Here is a 16,437-nt window from a genome sequence, read left to right on the forward strand (position 1 = left end):
ACTTCCTACAGAAATTGTCTCTGACCGTGGTGTACAATTCGTAGCCCGCTTCTGAAAATCCCTTTGTTCTGCCTTACAAGTGAAGTTAAATTTCTCCACAGCATACCACCCCCAGTCCAATGGGTAAACGGAGAGGGTCAACCAGGACCTTGAAGCATTCCTTAGGCTATACATTTCCTCTTCACAGGATAACTGGGTTAGTCTACTTCCTTGGGCAGAGTTCGCTCATAATTTCAGGTACCATACGGCTACGGGTTATTCACCATTCTATATTGTGTACGGTCAACATCCGTGTCCACCTAACTTCGAGGCCCTACCAGCTTTAGAAGTGCCAGCTGCATCTTCTACACTCAAGCACTTCTCTCTAGTTTGGAAAAATGTCCATGTCTCGCTCAAGAAAGCTTCCAAGCAATATAAAATCTTTGCTGATCGCAAACGGCGAGCTGTCCTCTGCTGAAACCTGGAGACAAAGTTTGGCTCTCCACTCGGAATCTACGTTTAAGGGTTCCTTCCATGAAGTTTGCCCCTCGATTCATAGGCCCATACTCCGTGGAACAAATAATCAATCCTGTGGCATACAAGTTAAAACTACCAGCCTACCTGAGAATACCTAATTCTTTCCACATCTCTTTGCTGCGGCCTCTCATTCTTAACCGCTTCCAAAAATCTTCCCCTGAGTCTACACCCGTCGAGGAGTTGAATTCGAGGCCAATAAAATTGTGGATTCTCGCCAGAGATATGGGCATATCCAGTATCTTATCGATTGGAAGGGCTATGGCCCAGAAGAGAGAAGCTGGGTTAATGCCTCTGATGTTCACGCTCCTCGTCTGATCTCAGCCTTCCACAGGGACAATCCTTCCAAGCCTCGTGGGTGTTCGGTGCCCACCCTAAAAGGGATGGGTACTGTCAGGAACCACAGTTCATGCACTGCTCGCACACGCCACTTACCGGTACGCTGGTGTATTCTGTGCCGCAGATCAGCCACTGGTGCTTTCAGTAGTTACTAGCATGATTTCCACTGACTCTGGCAGAGTCACATGATCCAGTCACATGATCCAGTCACATGATCCAGAGTCACATGATCCAGAGTCACATGATCCAGAGTCACATGATCCAGGTATCCAGGTAATTACTTCCTGGTTCTGTGCATGCTGCTGCTGCTGCCGGCAGCAACCAATCAGCATCCTTCTGGGGGGATATAAGCAGGCTTCCCAGAGTCCTCATTGCCTTGAACAACTTGTCAATTCTCCTGCAAGTTCTCCAGCATCGCTCTCAAGGCTTCAAGCTTGCTCCAGAGATCCGTTTACCTGTGTCCTGCTGTACCTGCCTTTCCTGGTTACTTACTTGCTGCCAGAGACTTTCACTATCTCCATCTCAGTGTGTTACCAGTCTGCGGTGCTCAGCCCAGGATTCCTCTCACAGGCTCCGGATATCCTCAGCTACCCAAGCACTCCAGAGTTCACCATCTCCGATATACTTACCTTTTCATGTCACCATCGGACTCACCATCGATGGTTAAGTACTTCAGTATAATCCGGTATTAAGCATCCCTGTATACCCGAGTGTCTCACAGCCTCCACAGAGGAACCTGAGCAGAGGGCCGCGACCTGCCCGTCAGGCGCAGCGAAGACCATATCCCCTGGCGGGGGTCACTGGCGAAAACCCCTGGCGAGTTAGACTCCGCGCCTCTGCTTCAGGTCTGGCCAATTCTCTGTGCTCAATGTGTAAACTACCGGAGTGCTCCAGCATATGACTTGTCCATCTCTCAAGCCACCTAACTTCTGCCTCCCTGCGCCCTCCACTGGCTCACCCAGGTCATTACCGGGAACACAATCAGAACAGCCCCTGACAGTTTAGTGCAGCCGGTCACCTTGTCAGCAATCGGCATACAAGGTTACTTCCAGAAAATGTGGAGAAGATGATGTTCATCAAAATGAATTATAATCAATTCCTCCGTGGAGACATTCACCAGCATTTGCCTCCAGAAAGTACACAGGGACCTGAGATGGTGAATCCAGTGGGGACGAATTAATAATCTGTGAGGAGGGGGATGTACACAGTGAAAGGGGTGAGGAATTGGATGATGATGAGGAGGTGGACATCTTGCCTCTGTAGAGCCAGTTTGTGCAAGGAGAGATTGATTGCTTCTTTTTTGGTGGGGGCCCAAACCAACCAGTCATTTCAGCCACAGTCGTGTGGCAGACCATGTCACTGAAATGATGGGTTTGTTAAAGTGTGCATGTCCTGTTTATACAACATAAGGATGGGTGGGAGGGCCCAAGGATAATTCCATCTTGCACCTCTTTTTTTTATTTATCTCTGCATCATGTGATGTTTGGGGCTAATTTTTTTAAGTGCCATCCTGTCTAACACTGCATTGCCACTCCTAGATGGGCCAGGTGTTTGTGCCGGTCACTTAGCTAAGTCATCCAGCGACCTCGGTGCAAATTTTAGGACTAAAAATAATATTGTGAGGTGTTCAGAATAGACTGGAAATGAGTGGAAATTATGGTTATTGAGGTTAATAATACTATGGGATCAAAATGACCCCCAAATTCTATGATTTAAGCTGTTTTTGAGGTTTGTTTTTTTTAAAAACACCCGAATCCAAAACACACCCGAATCTGACAAAAAATTTTCAGGGAGGTTTTGCCAAAACGCGTCCGAATCCAAAATACGGCCGCGGAACCGAATCCAAAACCAAAACACAAAACCCGAAAAATGTCCGGTGCACATCTCTAGTCAATTGTTGGAGGGTATGTTGCTGCAGATGCAGTGGGCCTGTTTTGGAGTGTGGACCTGGAGCTGCAGCTCCATCAGCCCCATTGTTAATCCTGCTCTGGGAACACACAGCAGCCAAAAGGCAGAGCCTCCCATTGGATGTAACCTGTGTGGAGGGCATTTCTCACTCAATCAGCTGTGGACTGGGTGTGATAGACCTGCTGCTAACCCAATGAGAGCTCCTAGCCACGCCCAGCATTAGACACACAGGCACAGAGTAACAGATCTGGTCTATTATATAGGAGATTTATCTAAACAGTCTTGATGTGTCCCCTACCCATTTATCAGCAACTTATCATGAAAATGTGTGTTTTATACTAGTGCATCTTACTATTCCAACTTGATCAAACCAAATTTATCTTGCAAATAACCACTCTATTCTTTAAACCAATATCTCTCTATTCTATGAACTAGTAATTAATTTCCACATTACCCTCAGTATTAAAACCCAAAAATATTAGCCTATATTTCACAATTTTTTGCACTGAAACTTGTATACATTTTAATTTGTCTCTGACTTTGATAGTATTTGACACAGAAACCAAGCTTACGCAAGCTTATACACATTCAAAAGTATGCAAAATCAGACATTACAGAGGCGAGTCAGTTATAGTGTCAGCCTCAAAGTGCCAAAGAAACAGTTGAATAACCAGCACATTGCATCACCAGCATCACCAATTTTACCTCCCACTTTACATAGGTGCAATGTTGCTGTGTGGTAATTCTCAGACATAGGCACTACTGAACATTGTGGTCCAAACAATAATATATATATATATATATATATATATATATTGTTTTGCTTTGATTTGAACTTAAGAGTGACAAATTTAGTTTTTTATAAGGGTGACATGATGTATTTTTATCATAACTCCTGTGATATAAAAATGGGCCAATTAATAAGCATACAGTTCAGTAAATCATTAAATTCTGAACTCTTTCAGTGTTGTGCTGTAAAATAGATAGATCAGGCCTTCCTAATATTTATCTGCGAAAAATAGCATGGTAAAGTAAGTTATAGGAACTGACTGTCAAATATAACTCATGAATGCATGATTACAATGGAGGAATTGAGGTAGCATCACATGGGGGAGCTGCACCAGGTGACACCATACAAGGGAGGACACCACATAACAAAGATGCTCTGCTAATTTGGTGTCACCAACCCAGATGTTGCCACTGAGCAGCAGTGATGGATGTGCGCATCATCCACACTGTGATTTTTTTGCCCAGAAAGGCTGGGGAGTGCTCAGAAGCTACTGGAGCACTAGGCAAGCCCCCAGCTTGACAAGTACAGAGGCATGAAACACAGTCACCCCCCCCCCCCAAAAAAAAACAGAAAACATTGGGGGCATGGCTTTACAGATGCAAGGTCACATCCCCTTTATAGAGATGGGTTGAAAGGGTGAGTATTGCGCACTGTATAAGGGATGGAGTGGGTATATCGCAGTGGGCATGATTAAAACTTGTAATATTTGCTTCAGTGATTTATCAATGTATATTTTGTGGAACATGTATTAGGCTTACAATTGGTTGAAACCTAATTACTTTGCTGGGACACAGCTTGTTTACCCTACAGCCAAGAGATGTCAGCCCTCCTTTGATGCAGGGGACCTGAATTTGCTTGGAGAATGCATTAAGTGCCCTGGGGGAATTTCTCAGAGACGCTTTGGCCAGCAGGGTGTGAATTTCCCTTCCTGGGACCCTGTTGTAAAACCAGTATAGGCTGATCATCAGTCCAGGTCCAGAGCTTCAAACAAAGCCATAAAGATAAGGCCATCTTCCCCTGCTAGAATGGCTGAGAAGTCCCAGTGTAAAATGAGACTCAATATAGGGTTAAAATGCTTGTGAGTGGGATGGGGGGGGGGGGGGGCTGCAGTGGGTTTAAATGTGAGAAACACTGGCTGCAAGTCGTTTATTGTCATGAAGGTATATAGATGATCATGATGAAACATACCTACCAGAGGAAATGTCACCTCAATCAGCGTTCAGCCCTTCCTAGGTGATATGAATGTTGTCCCTTTTTCCCATTATTCTATTTCTTGAAATTGTAATTACTTGTGTGACTATTTAAATTGTTTATTTAATTTTCAGGTTATAAGGTTCAACAATGACCCCCCACAAAACGTGGGGAGAGTATATTCATAAAACAACATTATGTATAGAGTAGAAATACAACCTTAATAGAGAGGTCATAGGGTTCCCAGAGTAAAAAAATATTACACTGATAATAAAAGAAATAAAAAAGTAGACATTGTGAGTAACAGAAGCAAACCAATTAAAGAGGAACCAGATAATAGTCTTGTAACTTACAAGTAAAGAACGGAAGGGTAAAGAAAAGGCAAGAGAAGAAGAGAGGGGGGAAAGAAGGGGAAAGTATAGAGTAGAGGGGGAAAAGACAGAGATGGAGGATCTGCCGGTACTCCTCTATATATAACAAATACAGCTCGCAAAACCAATGCAAGGTTGAAGGTAATAGCTGGAATACACGATAAGGTAATATAAGGGATGTTCTCATGTCTACTCGATTGGATAGGGGATTACAAAGGTCACAGGAGGAGTGCCAGAGAACCCCTAGAGGAGCGTGATCTACGTGTGGGAGCTTGAAATTTGAACCATATGTCCTATATCAGTAGAAACTGGAAAGATCTGTTATGGAGGTATGCAGTGATTTTTTCCATGCTTGCTAAGTACCATACTTTATCAATGACCCGCCTAATAGGGGGGCCTCCCTCTGTTTCCAATGAAGGGCAATTGAGCATCTAGCAGCATTTAAGATCTGTGTTGTCAATTTACCGGAGTTTGGAGGAGTATTTACAATGGGGAGGCCCAGTAGAAAAGACCAAGGATCTTTAGACACCTGGGTGTTGAGCACTGTACTTATCAAGTGTGCGACCGAGTCCCAAAATATTACAATCTTAGGACATGACCACCAGATATGGAGGAAAGAGCCGTGTCCGCCGCAGCCTCTCCAGCACATGGGCGAAGATGAAGGAAACATTTTATGGAGTCTAGAGGGGACAAAATACCACCTATATAATATTTTGTAGGCATTTTCTTTTACCAGGGTTGAAATGGAAGATTTTGTGGCAGCAGTGAAGATATCTGACCAATCATGGTCAACAGGTGGCGGGCCCAGATCCCGTTCCCACTGAAGTACAAATAACGGGGTCGGTGGCTGACCCCAAACCATAAGGAGGGAGTATAGTAGGGAAATAATTACTCAAGCAAGCGGTTTATGATAGCAATAATACGCCAGAGTGGATTAGGGCCAAAACGGGGAAGAGTTTGATAGAGAGGAGACAAAATGTCTTATCTGGAAATAGGTAAAGGGATTTGCCTCTGATATCTGATAGAGGCGCACAGGAGTCCTCGGACAGTACATCCACAACAAAGCGGATATTCTTGTCTGACCATAGACGAGAGCAAGTTAAAGAATGGCCCAGAGTGAAAGAAGGGTTGTCCCATAAAGGGGTAAGCGAAGAGGGGGATGACAGCAGATTAAAGCAACACATGCAATAGTCCCAGATCTGGCAAGAGAATTCAAGCACAGGGTGTAGTTGTAAGTGAGGAGGTCTGGGTTTAGAGGGGGATAAGAGCAAGGACGTCAAAGAAACAGTGTGGAATAGTGCAGATTCCAGCTGAAGCAACCAAATACTCTGAGCTGGGGCAAACCAGGCAATAGCTTGGCTGAGATGAGTGGCCAGATAGTAAAGGCGGATATCTGGGAAGCCTCTGCCGCCATCCTGTACGGGTTTGCGTAAAGTGGACAAACCTATCCTAGGGACCTTGTTTCTCCAAACAAAGCGAATGAACCAGGAGTGAACTTGTGCCAAGACAGAGTCCAGGACTTTCACAGGCAATGTTTGAAACAAATAAAGTAGGCGGGAGATAATGTTCATTTTTAGGTGTACAATACGACCCAGCCAGGAGATAATCAGAGACTGACACTTATGGAGATAAGCCTTAATATTTATAAGTAAAGGGGAGAAGTTCTCTTTATACAGATCTCCATAGCGGCGTGTAATATAGATCCCCAGGTATCGGAGTTTAGAAGAACACCAAGAAAAGGTATAGTTGGCTTGCATATGGGTCAGGTGGCTAGGAGGGATGTGGAAGGGAAGAGCTTCTGTTTTAGACCAATTAACTTTATAACCCGACACTTGTCCATACTCAGACAGAAGATTGAAAAGGTTCGGCAAGGAAGTGTGCAGTGAGTTAAGCGAGAGGAGGACATCATCTGCAAACAGGGAGATCTTGTAGGCAGAGCCCCCCACTTCAACCCCCCAATGTCAGTCGAAGTCCAAATACAGGCTGCTAGCGGTTCTATCACTAAATCAAAGATCTGGGGCAAGACTGGGCAGCCCTGCCTAGTACCGTTAGAGATCCCCAGAGGGTCTGACAACACTCCATTTACAGAAACCTTTGCAAAGGGACCTGAGTACAAGGCCTGAATCCCTGTGAGGAATTCACCCTGAAAACCAAAGCGTGTGAAAGTTTCAAACATGAAGGGCCAGCTTATCCTGTCGAATGCTTTCTCCGCGTCCAGAGAAAGCAAAAGAGCAGGGGTATGCATGAGGTTGATATTGTGGGCAAGGCTAATAACATGTCTTGTGTTTTCACGGGCTTGTCTACCAGGAATAACTCCCACCTGGTCATTATGGATAAGTTGGGGCAATATGCTGTTTAATCGGAGGGCCAGGATTTTTGCGTATATCTTAATGTCAGAGTTAAGTAATGAGATAGGTCCATAGTTAAAACAGTTGGATGCATCTTTGCCATCTTTGGGGATAACTATAATCCTAGCCTCCAGAGCCGACTTGGAAAAAGATGCTCCCTGTAAAACAGCATTAAAGAGAGTTGAAAGGTGGGGCATAAGCTTGGGAAGAAATGTCTTGTAGTAGGTTGCTGAAAAGCCATCCGGGCCAGGAGCCTTATTTGGTTTTAGATTTTTAATGATGGTGGCAATTTCTTCATCAGAGATCCTAGAGTTTAGCTCTGCGGTAGCCATTGGGGACAAACAGGACAGATGGCAGTGAAACACAAAGTTACGTATTTCAGCAAGAAAATCAGGGCTAGATTGGGAGGACCCAAAAGCATTGTATAACTTCTCATAGAAACGAGAAAAAGTCTCAGTGATAAGTTTAGGATTGCAGGTTTTCTTACCAGGGGAAGATTGGATAGATAGAACGTTTTTCCTAGCCAATCTAGTCCGAAGCCAAAAAGCTAGCAGCCGATCAGCCTTGTCTACTTTTTCATAAAAAGACTGGTTGAGCCATTTCAAGCTAGTTTCCACCTTAGCTGTCAAGAGTAAATTTAGTTCACCTCTGGCGGAGGACAAAGAGGAGAGATCTGTTTCGGACCCTGATATTTTATGGCGAAAGGGATCTGACCAAATCCGAGAGTTCCCGAATGCGGTTGGTTCTTGACTTTGTATTATGAGAGGAGGCACTGATCAAACAACCGCGTAAGACTGCCTTATGGTCATCCCACAGCAACATAGGAGAAATAGTCGGAGATGCATTTGTATTAAAGTAATGGGATATTACGGCACCGATTTGGGCTTTCGTTTGGGGATTAAGAAGGATTTTATTATTCAACCGCCACGTAGGGTGGCGTGTGGGAAGATGTATGCCCGGGACGTCCACAGTAACCGGACCATGGTCTGACCACATGCTAGGGTAAATGGAGGTGTCAAGAATGCACTAAGCAGTCTCTGTATTCAAAAAGAGCATATCCAATCTTGTGTAAACATCATATATAGGGGAGTAGAAGGTGTAGTCACGAGCGTTCGGCTCTTTCACTCTACATGCATCAAAGAGGAGATGTTGGGACAGCGGAAGATTCAAAGCAGCCGAATTACGATAATGAGAAGAGTGCATTGATCTGGGCAAAGGTTTAAATCTGTCCAGATCACTATCCAGAGTTACATTAAAATCCCCACCTAAAACCACATTACCGCATCTATGCAGAGCTAATAGGCTATTTAGGGAATAAAAGAAAGGGGCCTGTGATTGGTTTGGAGCTTAGATATTCAGGAATGTGTAGGGGATTCCATTTAATGACCCCACTAACAGCAGATACCTACCCTCAGGGTCTCTCAATATATTGGAGGGGGTGAAAGCCAGGTGACTAGCAAAGAGAATAGAAACCCCCTTCTTCTTGCATATGGGATCGCAAGCATGAAAAGTGTGTGGGAAGGTTTTAGACCTAAGTTCAGGGTGTGACGTGCCAGAAAAGCGTGTCTCTTGCAGAAATATAATATTGCCTCGTAATTGCTTAGGGGAATGAAATAAGAGAGAATGTTTGTGTGGGCTGTTCAAACCTTTCATGTTCAGGGATACTATTCTAAGAACCATGGAATAAGAGTGTAACACTATTCAGGTAGAGACGTACCAGCAGGACCTAGGGAAAAAGAGGGGAAGAAGAAGCAAAGAAGACCAGAGAAAGAAGAGAAATAGGAGGAGAACATATGGTAAACAGACATATGCTAGCACCAACAACTAGAAAACTGAGAAAATCCATTCTCACAAATCGGACCCAAGGGAGGAGTAGACCCGCAGGCCTAGTTTGTCCGATGTCGACCGTGAAAGCCGAATGGGGGATGGGTGATCTCAGCCGCTCGGAGGAAAAACGTGTGAGGAACGGGTCCCGTGTGTGGGCAAAACCAATACAATATGTATATCGTAATTAGAAAGCAAAAGGAGCTGAAGGGGAGGGGGAGGAAGAAGGGGAGGGGGGGAAGGAGAGGAGGGAGGGCAAATCCAAAGGAACAAAGGGTAGACATGGTGTGGTGGTTACATAACCCTAGAAAAAATATAGAGGTCCGTAGACCCTCATCACCTGAGCCCCCGAATAGCATACATTCAAACATAGGGAAGGAGAAAATCAATAACATTAGAACAGTTGAAAACAGGAATAGAAAGCGTGAACTGGTTGGGTCTCTGGGGGCCGGGGTCCACGCACATACAAACATGAGCCATATCAACGGAAAATATCTCAAGCAATAGTACTAATAGGCTCATGAGGCCGACTGCAAAGAACACAGGCCCTGAGACCCAAACAGGCCCAACCCCCTCAAATATATCAAAGTAAAGAACAGCAACAATAACTAAACATAGGACACTGCAGGGTATGGGAACAGTGATGATACACAAAAAGTCACCCTGAGATCTGATGAAAGCTACTGTAAGGCCAACTCGAGGGTAGTAGCATAATTAGAGTCATGTAACTGGAGGAGTATGGGAGGCAGATCCAACAGTGTTCCTAGCTGAGGATGGGGCTGTGAGGGAAGGGGAGATGTTGACTAGGGGACGATGTTGAGAGGTAACCAGAGGGCTGGAAATGTTCAAGTGGTGGAGCAATTGAAGGGCCTCATCAGGGGATCTGGCAGTTGGAACTTTACCGTCAGATTTGACTTGGAGGGCGAAGGGGAAGCCGCACCTGTATCTGATATTATTGTCTTCTCAGGGTTTTTGTGATGTCCTTTATTTCCCTTCTTCTATTCAACATGACTGGAGACAGATCCTGGAAGACAAGAAGATCGGAGCCTTCGAAAGAGATGGCAGAATAAATCCGAGCTTTGGCGTAGACTTGATCTTTGACAGCAAAGTAGTGAAAATGTAGAATCACATCTCTTGGCATTTTAGCCTCCTGAGATCTAGGACGGAGGGCCCTGTGAGCACTATCTAGAAGTAGCATATCAGGAACAGAGGGAGTGAGAGAGCGGAATAGGCGGATCAGGTAATCAGTGAGGTGGGCCTGTTCCACCGTCTCAGGGATGTTACGGATTCTAAGATTGTTTCGAAGGCCCCTATTATCCAATTCTTCTTGTTTGTCCACCAATAGCATAACATCTGTACGCATTTGATTCCTGCTGAAAGGTGATAAGCTCTTCTTGTTTCCTTTCAATGGCATCAACTCTAGACCCCAAGCTGTCCATGTGCATTTTTAGGCCAGAGACAGCCCCATGTACCTCTGCGCGGATTGTTTTTATTATGTACCCCCATTAGCATTTCTGCTGGGATGGCAGAGGGTGGGTAGAGAGCACTACAGCAGGTCAGGGGTCAGGGAAAAGGCTAGCAAATTTGAAGAAGGTGTGCTGCAAGAGCACACTCACCTGCCCTGATAGATGCGGATTGACCTGGAGGTTGATATAGGGGAATCGGCCACACTCATGACCTGGGGAGACAGCCAGTCGGATCCAGTCTCAGAGGGGAGGCTTCAATGAGCAGTGCAGCTTGTGGTGTTGTCAGAGGCCCGGACTGCACTGAGACTGAGCAGTAGTGCGAACGAGGCTAACTAGCAAACAAAGCCAATATAGGAGCCTCACGTTATGTACATCTCATCAGAAGACTGATTAAACAAAAAAAGTCACATAAAGCACCATAAATGTGTGGTGCATGGGTGTAGTATAAAGCACCACAGAGGTACTATAGAGGTTCAGGGGTGTAGTATAAAGCACTGCAGAGGTGTAGTTTATGAGAACAGAGCAGCCCTGTTAGCTCTCAACCAGCAGGAATTAACCACAAAAGAGACTGGGGGGAGAGAGAAAATGCAGGGAGATGTGTACTCCCAGCAGCAGCACAGCATGGGACCTAGCAATAGTAAGTAGTGTGATGCTGTGTGAAATGAATGACTCCAGGGGCACAGAGCAGGGATCGTGAGGGCCTGTCAGTCCTGCAGTACGGCTCACCTCAGACACTGGAGATGGGCAGGGGATCGTGGTATGCCCCGAGTCCCCTCCAAGATGGCCGCCGGGCATCCCGCAGCTCCACCAGGCAGATTGATTCTCCATGCGATCCCGGCAGAGAGGGCAGGCAAGGGCAGCAGAAGATCCTCCCCAGGGGTGTCCAGCGGCAGCCAAAGCACCCAGGAGTGGAGGAGAGGGCCGAGTTCTTAGTCCACGGCACCAGAGGGTAGTGCCGGCTCAGCGGCAAAATCAAGGTCCCAGCATGAGGACTACTGGTAGGCCGCAATCTGTGGGAGCTCCGGGGCTTGCTCCCCAATTCCGCAGCACACACCAGGCCACTACAGGTAGGCCAGGGGAGGCAGGGCAGCGGTTAAAATAGAAAAGGCACCCAGGGGGAGGAAAAATACGACATTTGATGACTCAAACTGAGAGAGCCCAAATAGCACGCATCTGCTTCCTCCAGCAGCCAGGCCACGCCCCCTTGTGTGACTATTTAAACTATTATTTTTTGTAACCTTTCTTTTTCTGTTACTATAAGCTTTGAAGTTTTAACTTGGATTAAAAATCTTAATCTTAGTTATGTAATCTGTGTTTCAACACCCAAACCCCGAGAGGCTCATGTTACCTAATTTTTACATATTAATAATTGTGTTTTGGGGTGAGAGCAGGAGGTCACCCTAGGCTTGACCCAAAAGGTACTTTTGGGTCAGGTGCCACGTTGATTAACCACATGCACTGAGGTAATCAGTAAGGTATCATGGGCACCTTTCTCAGCTTAGCATATCTAGAGAATCACCAAGCCTACAATTGTGACACACCTGGGTGACATCAAGCCCAGTGAAGCCACTGATTGAGGATCATTTATAAAGATTCACAGATGTAGACGCTGAGTGCATTTTTTGCATAATTGTGTCTGTTTAGTGATTATACTAGTAAATAAAAACATAGAATTTGATGGCAGATAAGAACCTCTTGATCCAGCTAGTCTGCCCCTTTTATGGTTTAAAGGATGATGATGGCTTTTATATATATATATATATATATATGTAAAAAGATAGTACAGCGCCACTTGTGGGATGAAAATCTCAGTAAGACTATGTAAACGATAAAATGTTTTACAATACGAAAGCTAAAAGCCCACTGAACCTTATCAAACGGTGTCAGCCAAACCCTACAGATACAACACTGGTACAGTATTGTTAAAATGTATAAAAAAGGAGGAAATAGGGGTACCGGCAACAAGTGTGGCTTAAAACCAATGGTTAAATATTTAAAATTGGAAGCCAAAAGATATTTTAAAAGTGAATTTTAATATATGAGAGTAAAAACAGTTTCAAAACTATTACAAAACAATTATTTAAAATACCAGAGATATTGCATATAGAAAATGTAAAAGGATAAGAAATCAAACTTAACTTGAAAACTAAAATACAAATTTGCACTTGGCGCTGTCACACCCAAAGTGAAAAGCAGCTGCACTCTGAGGGATGATCCTAACCCCTCCACAACAGAATACAACAAACAAAAACGAGAAAGCGCTGTTCACTTTGGTAAAATACGTTCTTTACTGATATATATATAAAAAAACACAATGCTATAAATACAAGCATATACCGGCCAGTATGAAATTTATAAAACAATTAATACATGATTCCTAAATCACACAATAAAATATTTCTATATCACCCTTAATTCATGAATCTGTTATTGCTTACACTAAATATATTTTCTTATATATTAAAGAAAATTCAAATAGATTTCACAGTGGATTAATCAATAATTTAGTAGGTTAGGCATGCATGCATTCCATAAAAAGACTGAAGAATGGGTTAGTGTATTTCCAGTTCCAGCTGCACAATGGGTTAATTTGTACCCAGCAAGTCCCTTATGCATATATGTGTTAGTTAGTTAGAGGCAGTGTGCAAGAATGTTAATGTTTTTCATACAGAACCAAAACCTCCAACCACTTTTTCCTTTTTGTGGGAGGTATAATTCAAGGTTAGTCAGAAATGTTAGATTCAGTCCAGAAAGAAATACAGTGAGCAAATGCTTTCTAACAAATATATGCATAAGGGACTTGCTGGGTACAAATTAACCCATTGTGCAGCTGGAACTGGAAATACACTAACCCATTCTTCAGTCTTTTTATGGAATGCATGCATGCCTAACCTACTAAATTATTGATTAATCCACTGTGAAATCTATTTGAATTTTCTTTAATATATATTATTATTATATATTATTAATAAAATTTTCCAAATAGATGTGGTCTTTGTTGTCATGGTCAATACGCGTACAGTCAAACCACACTGGTACGCCCAATCTCGTCTGATCTTGGATGCTAAGCAGTGTTTGGGCCTGACCAGTACCAGGGAGGGAGACTACCTGGGAAGATCGGGTACTGTAAGGATGACAGTTGATATATAATAAACATTGACCAAATAAACAGCACCGGTATAGAACCGCTTTTTTGTAGTGTTAACCTGGTCCTTGGCGCCATGATGTCTGTTAGAATTCACGTACAGTCAAACCACGCTGGTACGCCCAATCTCGTCTGATCATGGAAGCTAAGCAGTGTCCGGGCCTGACCAGTACCAGGGAGGGAGACTACCTGGGAAGATCAGGTACTGTAATGATGACAGACAATTCAAATAAATACTGACCAAGTTAAGGATTTACGCATTTTGGTGGCTCTAATATCACCATTTATTAGTATCCTGACACACTTATTCTTCAGATTTTTTCACATATACTCATGCTCCTGTTATATTTATATTTATATTTATATATTAAATGGTCACTCTTTTATAATATTGATATCTAAGATCACTTACACACTCACTCGCATTGCACAAGCACTTTCAAGCACAATGTTTGAAGCCTAAATTAAAATATACCTGTTTATTTGAAACTGTGCTTCTACTATGCCTTTATTATGCACCTGTACCATTTACTTTGATATTACCATTTGTTTTCTATTATTCCATGTTTGTAACCTGTTACCATGGAGACTGATGTGCATGGATCCTAGAACTGTCTGCAGATCTACTTAAAGATGGCCGCCGCAGCTCCACTAGAATAAGACAAGTATCACACGCAAAATGGACTCTCCCCGAGTGAGCCTAAGAAGACAAAGCATCTCCCTCGATCTAGGAGCAGCGCAGAACACCCGTGGACGCATGCGCAATGAGACCTGTGAATTCGGGAGCCGCCACGGGCGCATGCGCAGTCGCCGCCGGAAGTAGGGCGGAAGTGACAAGCAGAGTCCTCCGTCACCGGAAATGTGGCGGAAGTGACTCCGACTTTTAATCTGGACTTTTCTACACGTTTTTAACAGTATAATCCACTCGTTTTCAACACTAATAGTTATATCTGACTAGATCTTCACCCCAGCTATGTCATGAAATTAGTTTTTTCAACTTTTTTAGCGTTTATTGCTTAATTACATCACATGATCTATTATGATGTCACAATCCCTTACCTAAGTGATATGGGTATAAATAGACAGGCAGCTTCATTCTGTCCCTACCCCTTGAAGAAGTCTGTTGAGACAAAACGCGTAGGGCCTGTACTGACCACCCAGTGTTTTCAAGTTAAGTTTTATTTCTTATCCTTTTACATTTTCTATGTGCAATATTTCTGGTATTTTAAATAATTGTTTTGTAATTGTTTTGAAACTGTTTTTACTCTCATATATTAAAATTCACTTTTAAAATATCTTTTGGCTTCCAATTTTAAATATTTAACCATTGGTTTTAAGCCACACTTGTCGCCTGTACCCCTATTCCCTCCTTTTTTATATATATATATATATATATATATATATATATATATATATATATATTAGCATAACATGCTAACATTACATTAATCAGTTAAATAAACACACAAAAAGTATGTGGCTAAATTGAGTAATTTTTATGAATAACATCTTAATAAATAATGACTGTGTATATAGGATGGCTAATCATGGTTGACTTGTGTTATCAAAAACCCCAAATACATTGTGCTAAAACCACAACACTACTATAATATATTTTCTGGGTGAAGTAAGTTAAATGAGACTAAATAGGAGACAACAGCACTTGACCAGCAAATGTCACTAACATATTCACTGGGGGAAATGGTGGAGCAATAGCTAGCCCAAATATGACTGTTGAACTATATTATGCTGCCACATATCACCCGGGGCCAGGGACATGGTTAATCCTTCTGGCAGTATGACATTGGGAATGCCCTTTTAGATGACAAAGAAGCTGGTCAGTGCCAGAATTGGCAATATAAATCTGCAAAAGCCTACATCCCTCCCTCCTAGCCACTATTCTCTAACACTTATTAAGATAAACCCAATATCATTAGGCCCAACCCATCTACAACTGCAGGCTTTATCCTCTTAATGGCTTATGGACTGCCTTCTGTCAGCATAACAAGGCAAATTTCATCTGGAAGAAGAATCTCAGCAAAAACACTCCAGTCACTCATTTTCATGGTCCAATCAGAACTGTGAATATGATTACCAGAAAAATAAACTTTAACATAGTTTCTCATAAAATGTATTTAAGGTTAAATTGTACCCTGGTAAATTATATGTTATCTCAACTGTAAACAAGATAGTTTTTCTTTGAGCATTTTCTGTTCCATACATATTGTATAGAACAATAGCTGACAAGGAGTTCTGGTCTCTGTAGTGCCATACTGTATTTGGAGACTTTTGTGATAACTCCAGGTAAGCTAGCAAAAAATGTATAGGAGCTCTCACTGTTTAAAGATAATAGCAGAAGTGCTGTGAAGTGGCTGATGGCTTATCATATATTTGTAAATGTGTGTAACTATGGGCCTGCTTCTGAATCCCACATTATGTTATCTGCATATTCATATGCATATGGCAGTATTCTCAGCCATACATATCTTCAGCAGCTCCATTTGCCAGTTATCACTATAATTTCTATTGACACACTGCAAAC

The 16,437-nt window shown here is 43.1% G+C and overlaps 1 pseudogene; it reads left to right on the forward strand.

Annotated features, from left to right (window-relative positions):
* The first annotated feature begins 13,764 nt into the window (after window positions 1-13,764).
* Window positions 13,765-13,883, forward strand: LOC134964914 (5S ribosomal RNA; annotated as a pseudogene).
* The last annotated feature ends 2,554 nt before the right edge of the window (window positions 13,884-16,437 follow it).

The sequence above is a fragment of the Pseudophryne corroboree genome, chromosome 9 (assembly GCF_028390025.1).
Source record: "Pseudophryne corroboree isolate aPseCor3 chromosome 9, aPseCor3.hap2, whole genome shotgun sequence".
Classification (NCBI taxonomy): domain Eukaryota; kingdom Metazoa; phylum Chordata; class Amphibia; order Anura; family Myobatrachidae; genus Pseudophryne; species Pseudophryne corroboree.